Genomic DNA, 7,370 nt, shown 5'->3' on the forward strand with positions numbered 1-7,370 from the left:
CAATCCGTTTTAAAGAAGAACGTCAAGAAGAAAACAGAGGAAACCTGTGTTCTCCAGGCCGAGCACATTGTTTGCTCCGTCATGGACGTTTTGTTACCCCGCGCTGGAATGGGTTGACACATACCGTGTTCCCGGGGAGAGGGTGGAGGGCGCAATTTGGCCGGAAAAACCCCCCCGATGTCATGTCTGGTAGCGTTCACTCCGGATATTAGTTTCTGCTGGTCCCGGACACCTTTCTTAACTAAACACACACGCGAGCGGCACACGAGTGGTGGCCATTTTGAGGTAGCAAAGCGTGCTTCCGTGCGACCGTGTATGTTTGTTTACGGCAGTCCGTGCGACCGTGGAAGTACATCTCGTACGAAGTGATGAAGTTGTTTAGGCCAGAATCTTGTGGCGCCACCATCGAGTGAAGAAAATGTTCCGGGTTGTCGGTAAGTAAGAAAGGAAGGGGGCGACAACAGAGCCACCATTTCTGTCACCCGTTGGCGACGGGGGTGCGTATGCTATCTTAGCAAACCCCTCCCCCGCCCCGGGGGGAATGGGGAACAGAGTGACAGAAGAAATCCCGAGCCGTTTGATGGAGAGTAAACGAACGAAAATGCGTTACGTGAGAAGAAAGCGCAAACGGAAGCCCGGTCCCGGAAGGGCCAGGCGTCACCAGGGAACCGACACGGGTGGGGTAGCCTGTTCCTGGCTCCGGCACCCGGCAGCAGCAGCAGCAGCAGTGCTCAACAATTTGAACAAGTTCGACTTCGTTCGCCGACCAAATAACCTCACAATCGTTGACGTGCCTTCCTATCGGATAGGCTCCAACCAACAGGCCACAGGAGGGTGCGGGCCAACAGTGACATCAATTGGATTCGGAACTCACGGGAGCTAAAGGGACTAAATCGCCCTCCTTCCCGTTTGTCACTAAAAGACGTAAAGTTGGTGGTAGCTACCTCGCTCCCTAAAGCCAATCCCTCTATCTAAGATGTGATGCGCTGGGGGCACGGTTTTGTTGTGGAGCAGGTAAAGTGTGCCGCAAACCAAATAACACCTTCGGCGCACCCCCGGGACCTATTCCGCGAATTCGTCGACCTCGTCGTCTCCCGGAGTGCGTGGGTTTTGGGACGAAGAATTATGGATTGTTTGTTTCACGGACGGAGTTGCCTCCGGGGGGTTTGACGGATTCGTCGAGGCTCGAGGCTCGCCTCGCGGAGCCACCGAGGAATGCCAAACAATAGCGAAGTGACGAGACATCTTGCGCTATAAGTGGATTACGCTTTAGGCACGCGCGCACCCGCCATCATCGCGCTAACAGAATGGACAGCAGTTGGCTGGAGCTGCAAGTCGGGACGGTTTTTTTTTTTGGGTGGAAATTCTAGGAAAATCCCAGCAGCGGCACCCACGCAGCTTGCTTACTGTGAAAAGTATTGGAAAGCGTTTATTGACAGTGCTATTGTTGGGAGTTTTAGCTCCAAGACAACGATGGTGGTGAGGATTTTGGGAGCCCAGGAGCCGTTGACGTTGTCTAAACGACTTGAAATCAGCAGCCAGCACACAGCACTTGAAGATTGCGATCACGATATTCCCAAGCCAACCGAATCAAGCGCGAGAACGTCTCTATTGCTGTCCCGCGACGCTGGCAGTGAAGTTTGTCGCGATTTATCGTGGTGTTTGGGTTTAAAAAATATCACGGATTTGGCTGAGCTGTGCTCCGAAGTACGGAAGATGCTGTCTCTTCTTTGGCCTTGCGAACAGCTTCGTGTCCTTACCGGGATGTAACCGCAGGTGGCGAAGGGGAGCGTGATTTACGATAGGCTGCACGTGGGAGGAACGTATTGTCGGAGTTGTGATCCCGGTGGCCCGATCCCGGAGAGACGGATGATAGTCACCGTGCCCGTGATGATGAGGATGATGAAGATGACAAAGTAGCCTGTCAGCTGTAGCTGTGTGGTACAGCGCCCCAGCGTTGGCGCAAGGGAGGGTGCCAGCAGCAATAGTCCTGTGATGGATCGGACAAGACGCAGACCGTGCCCGGGAGGGGGAAGTGAGTAAGTACCGAGCACGAGCACGAGCACGAACACGAGAGCCTTGGCACAGGTTTAATCTCGCCGAAAGCGACTAATGTTTACAGGATTTATCAACCCGGATTGATAAGAAAAATGACGCTCATTTACGGTCCCGGGCGTGGAGTGCGAGGTTCTGCCTAATGTTCCCAGCCTTAATCGTTGAATATGAAAGGAACTAAGATCTACTCTCTGTTCTAGTGATTTGGTTGCTTCGCGCCAACGTCAAACCAATCCTTGCACGTAATTCAATTAATGAAGTTGTTGAACATGTCCGCCGGAATCAGATTACCACTTTACGTTCCAAGCCGTTCTCGAAAAAGCTACAGGATCCCTCCCAGGGCACTTACGTGGTCACACATTTCGTCTGTTCTAGATAAACATGGCCGCCCATCGCCCACCAAATTGCTCTCTAAACATTGGGACTAACCACATCCAAGGGAGAAAAAATATCGAATATCTTTGTCCCCAAGTGGCTGCTCCAGTTTCGAAAAGCTGGGGTAGCTGCTAGCTGAAGGTTTGCACAACAGCTTCGGCAAGGCATGTGAGCACCACCTACCAAGGACTACCGACCATTGGCAAGATAAGAAGCTTCAAATTGTGCTCGAAGCGAATCAACGAAAACCGAAGCTCCAACTGTGTAAACACACTTCAATCCGGTCGGGGTGTCCAAGATTTTCTTACCTCACTCTGCCAGGAGCATGTGTACGCGAGTATTCTGCTCAAGCAGTTAAAGTAGCCCTTGTACACCTCCCCCTCTGTATCGGCATTTCAGCCCCAACGATACCTTAACCGAATACAACGAGCGATGAATAATTCGTTAAACTCAAGCTGACTGTGGGTCAGCTACGCGAAAGGGGCACATAGGGGACCGTACCGTCTACCGAGAAACAGCCATCGGAGGAAGGGCAAAAGGGTGCGAGAAGGTCCAAGAACGGCGATGGTTATCGGGTGCAGCTCCTAATCTCCCCCCAGCAGTGACAATAACATTAACCTATCAAGATGATAGTCAAGTTATATGATCCTCGGTAACGTCGAGATAAACTCGGTATGTGCCGGGTGGATTAACTCGTTCACGGTATTACACCACGAGCACAGCACGAACTTTAAGGTCCCTCTGGTGCGTTTTAATGGCTGTTGTTGCTGCTCCTTTAGAGGGAATGCGAATGCCACGAATGGTGCGTGCTCGTAAAGCTCGAAGCGAAAGGTACTCGCTAGCAACCGCGATGTCATCATCCAGCGAGAGTTGCCTCCACACGCATTGTGTCTTCGCAGCATGGTGCGATCGGTGTGTCCTCCTTGGAGTACCCACCGTGCTCCATCTGGTCACAAACGGCCGCTCTCAAGGTTATGCTCGTATGCAAACATCCTCGACGCGTTCTGGGGGGCGGTGGAGTAAAGAGTGAATGAAAATAAACAAAACCCAACCCCGATGGTAGCCGCAAAAGGAGACAAGAGGAACAAACCCCCCGAGACGAGGTGGAAAAACAAAACCATTTCCGGACCAGCAGCACTGCATCATTGTAGCAGAGTGGGTGAGAGCAACAGCAACCGGAAATAAAAGGAAAACAAGAATGAACCCCTCCCCCCTCCAACAAAAAAAAAACAAACACTCTGAACGGAACATCGGGCCAAACTTTTCCAATCTGCAGAAGTGAAAATATTAAATTACGATCGATATGAACCAACTCCATGTCCCGCACACCCACCGTGTTCAGGCGGCTGGTCCACATCGTGAGGCTGAGGTCGAGATCGGTCTCTACCGACTCTGTTCCACCGGGTACTAGCAGTTGTTGCTGCTGTTGCTGCTGCTGTCATCTTACGTGGCGCATCTTTCATATTTGGCGACAGCGGCACCTGGTGGGTTGATTCTCCCGGGCAGAGATTGTACCCGTGGTATGAATAATGAAGTCGCATAAATATGGCAATTCGATGCGGTAAGGGAGAGAGAGAGAGAGAAGGACAGTGAGAAAGAACGTGGGAAGGGAACTGTTGGTACCACCTTTCCCCGCAGGAGCATAAGGCCGGAGGGGGATGGAGGATTAAGGAAAGGTTCCTTCCCAAAATCCAAAGGTGCTCGATGCCGGCTAACGTCACGCGCGCTCTCTCCCTCCCTCGGTGGCCTCCAGTATCACCCAGGTAGATCGGTCGGTTGGTTGGTTGGTCGGTCGACTCCACTGTCAGCCAGGGACGGCCTGGTGATAACAAGGTGGTGATCGGAAAGCAGCAGGACGGAACAGGAACCTGGTGGCCTGGTCTGGTTGCTAACAACTTTCGCCCAGGTTGCGCCCGTGCCGGATCGGGTACCGGTAGTCCCACGAAAAAGCTACCCGTCAATTAATTAAGATGCTGATGCTTTCGACGTTTCACCGACGACGACGACCCGGCATCGTCGGGAGTAGATGATGAGGCGCGCGACCGAGTGCCGTGTGCTCGCTCGCTGACTTTCTTACGACGTAAATGGATTATGCAATCGAGTATTGCGGCAGAGCGTGATTGAAGGGGCGGGTGTGGTACGGATTGAAGATGATAAGATGCTGCCCGTGCGTGTCGCTCCACGCCCGGTTACGTGAGGGTCTGCTGATCCTGGGAATCGACTTCTTGGCGTGTTTCAGTAAGTCAATCCTGGCGTATGTGTGTCAGGCGAACTGTCAGTTCGCTCTCAATCTCAATCGCGGCGGAATTAAGCTCCTTGGCAGGAGATTTCGCTAGGGCACTCACTTCACGCCACCATCCCAATGGCTCTCGTTATCTTAGGTGATCGAATCTTTGACACTTGATTGGTTGCGATACGATTCCACAGCTCAAACAGCTCACGGTGACCAGGAAGTGGATACTGGGGTGCTTGTTTTGCTTTATAGTTAGCAAGTGTATGCCATAAACTTGCTGCAGATGTTTGATTCTTCAGCGCCAGTGAGTAATATGGCGAGTCAATGAAATGTGCTTTATGGAAACTTATTGAGATAGCTGGTTTAGAAGATTCCAATCACGGTCCGGTGGCTTTACATTCTGTTACAACAATTGTACATTTGCCACTTACCAGCTAAGAACGTATTAATCGCACTGCAACTTGACTTCAATTTATGTTTCTCGGTCATTAATGACAGCAATAACTAAACGATTAACGATTGATAATTGAGAATAGAATAGATAATTGAGGCCTATAGTACAAGGAGCAAAATTGATACCTGTTAATAATGAAATGTTATATGTATTTCCTTTATATGAACATAGAAACTACATAAAGATGTACTTTGTTGTAGTAGAAATTCATGTCATGTCATTATTTCCATTTATGACCTGGAATATTCCAACGGAATGGTTATCTGGCGCGTTCCTTGTTTTAAATGCAAATGAAGTGTTCTTTTGAACATGCTCTACACGCATTCTGATAATACAAATGTAATAACCCTTTTCACAAATACAGCGCAATCTACAATTTACACTCTTTATTAGCAAAACTTCTCGATCAAATGGTGGCACAAGCTCACTGGAAACATCAATGAGCCAAAAATGGCATATTTTAAAGATGAAAATCGTGCACATTTCCAACTAACAACTGCTTCGTTTGGGTCCTGTATCGCATTAAAGTAACGCAAGAACAAAATGAAATCGTATTACCACTCACGTACACAGTCACACATTTTTCGCTCGAGCTACTAGCGTGGCGCCCAACCGTTGCTGGCAAAGAAAAGCCCTTGGCTTATGAACATCCGCTCGACTGGCTGGCTTGGCTGGCTGAACGTTCAGTCGCCCTCCTCTTGCGTCCCCGTACGTTTATCCCGCTAGTCAGTATTTATCCGCACAGCGTCCAGCGTGACCAGGCTGAAGCCGATCCGTAAACAAGGCACTATCGACCCGAAAAGGTGATAGCCAACGAACGAAACGGCCCAACCAAGGCGGAAATGAGCAGACTGTGTCCGAGTCTGGCCCGCCGGTTGCAGTGGAAACGAACGGAGAAAATGTTTGAACCACTCCCTTGTGTCGCTCGAGCTGCTTGTTTGAGTTGAAAAATGATACAATAATATTATTACCGTAGATGACCGTCCCTGGCCGCCCCCGACGGTACTCCATGGTTTCAGCTCCCTAAGGCAACAGCCAATGGCGGCCATTCCGAACCGTCCATCGCTGCCGTTCGCTTGCCAGCGACCGGTACCGATGGGCATTGATTTGCTCTCCTGGCTCGGTCTATGGTTCGCCTCTTCACTGAACCGCTCGTCGGCGACGATGATGATGGCATGTCCGGTCCGGTGCCGGTGAACCACTGAACCGGAAACCGGCCCTCAGACGGAATCGAGGCGAAATCGAGCATCGAGTACGTTCAATCGGTAACAGTAGCGCCACGGAGCGGAGAGTGCATCTTGGCGCAAAAACCAGGGGCCCACAGACAAAGTGAAAGTTTAGCCCTCTGCAGCGACAGGATCCCTGGGATCCCTTCGCTCCGACTGCTTCTCCTCCTTCAGGTTCGCGTGCCTCCGATCGGAATCGATATCCGGTGAACTGAACAATTTTGAACCGGGATCCGGCGAACGTTGCGGAAGGTGGGGAATGCGGGTGCAGCAGGGGAGGCCCCGCTCTTCGTGCTCTCTTTCGCTAAATACCTAACCTACCAGGTCCCGGGTCTTCGGTGGCCGGTGCTAAATGAACTGGAAAACTGTTCGCTAACCCGATGGTCAGCTTTAATCTCGTGCCTTGTGCTAACGCCACGGGTCAGTATCGGCGACCGACTGGTTTAGGGAATAAAAGAAAATGGGGCTCCTGATGGTCTGCCAGGGCCGACGATCCGATCCGAACCGATCGATGAGGCAACGCACAATGCGTATCAAGCATCTGTGTGTGCGGAAGGGACACCGATTCCGATTCAACCATTTCGTTGGATCAATAATCATTAGCTGGTTGAATGGAGACTAGAAAATGTGATATCAAAAGAAAAAAAAACGCCACAAATGTTTCCCGTAGTTGTTGTCAAAGCACAAACATTCGCTACAACAATTAAAAATACAATTTTTACAACGACAGATATGCGAATGTGAATTGTTTGTATGAATATAGTACAGCATTATATACACAATGTACAAAACTGAAACAGTGAAAACAAAAAGACAATGTAGAACCTGTTAAATAAGACGGAGCAAATAATGCCCAAAAAAGGATAAAGCAAGCGAGGAGAAATCGAATTAATCGAAAGCACAAAGGAGAAGACATTGTAACATCAAACGGAGAAAGATGAAAGAAAGAGAGGGCCGCAAATTGAATTGCACTCGCAAAAGAATAGACTAAAAGATGAGGAAAAAACTTTAACAGCAAAGTAATACT

General features: G+C 50.0%; 1 protein-coding gene across 1 annotated transcript in view; it reads right to left on the reverse strand.

Moving 5' to 3' along the window:
• LOC126581163 (receptor-type tyrosine-protein phosphatase kappa) overlaps nucleotides 1–7,370 on the reverse strand; it is a 78,596-nt gene that overhangs the window by 70,897 nt on the left and 329 nt on the right. The gene's annotated exons all lie outside the window — the stretch shown is intronic.

This window comes from Anopheles aquasalis, chromosome 2, assembly GCF_943734665.1.
Source record: "Anopheles aquasalis chromosome 2, idAnoAquaMG_Q_19, whole genome shotgun sequence".
Taxonomy (NCBI): Eukaryota; Metazoa; Arthropoda; class Insecta; order Diptera; family Culicidae; genus Anopheles; species Anopheles aquasalis.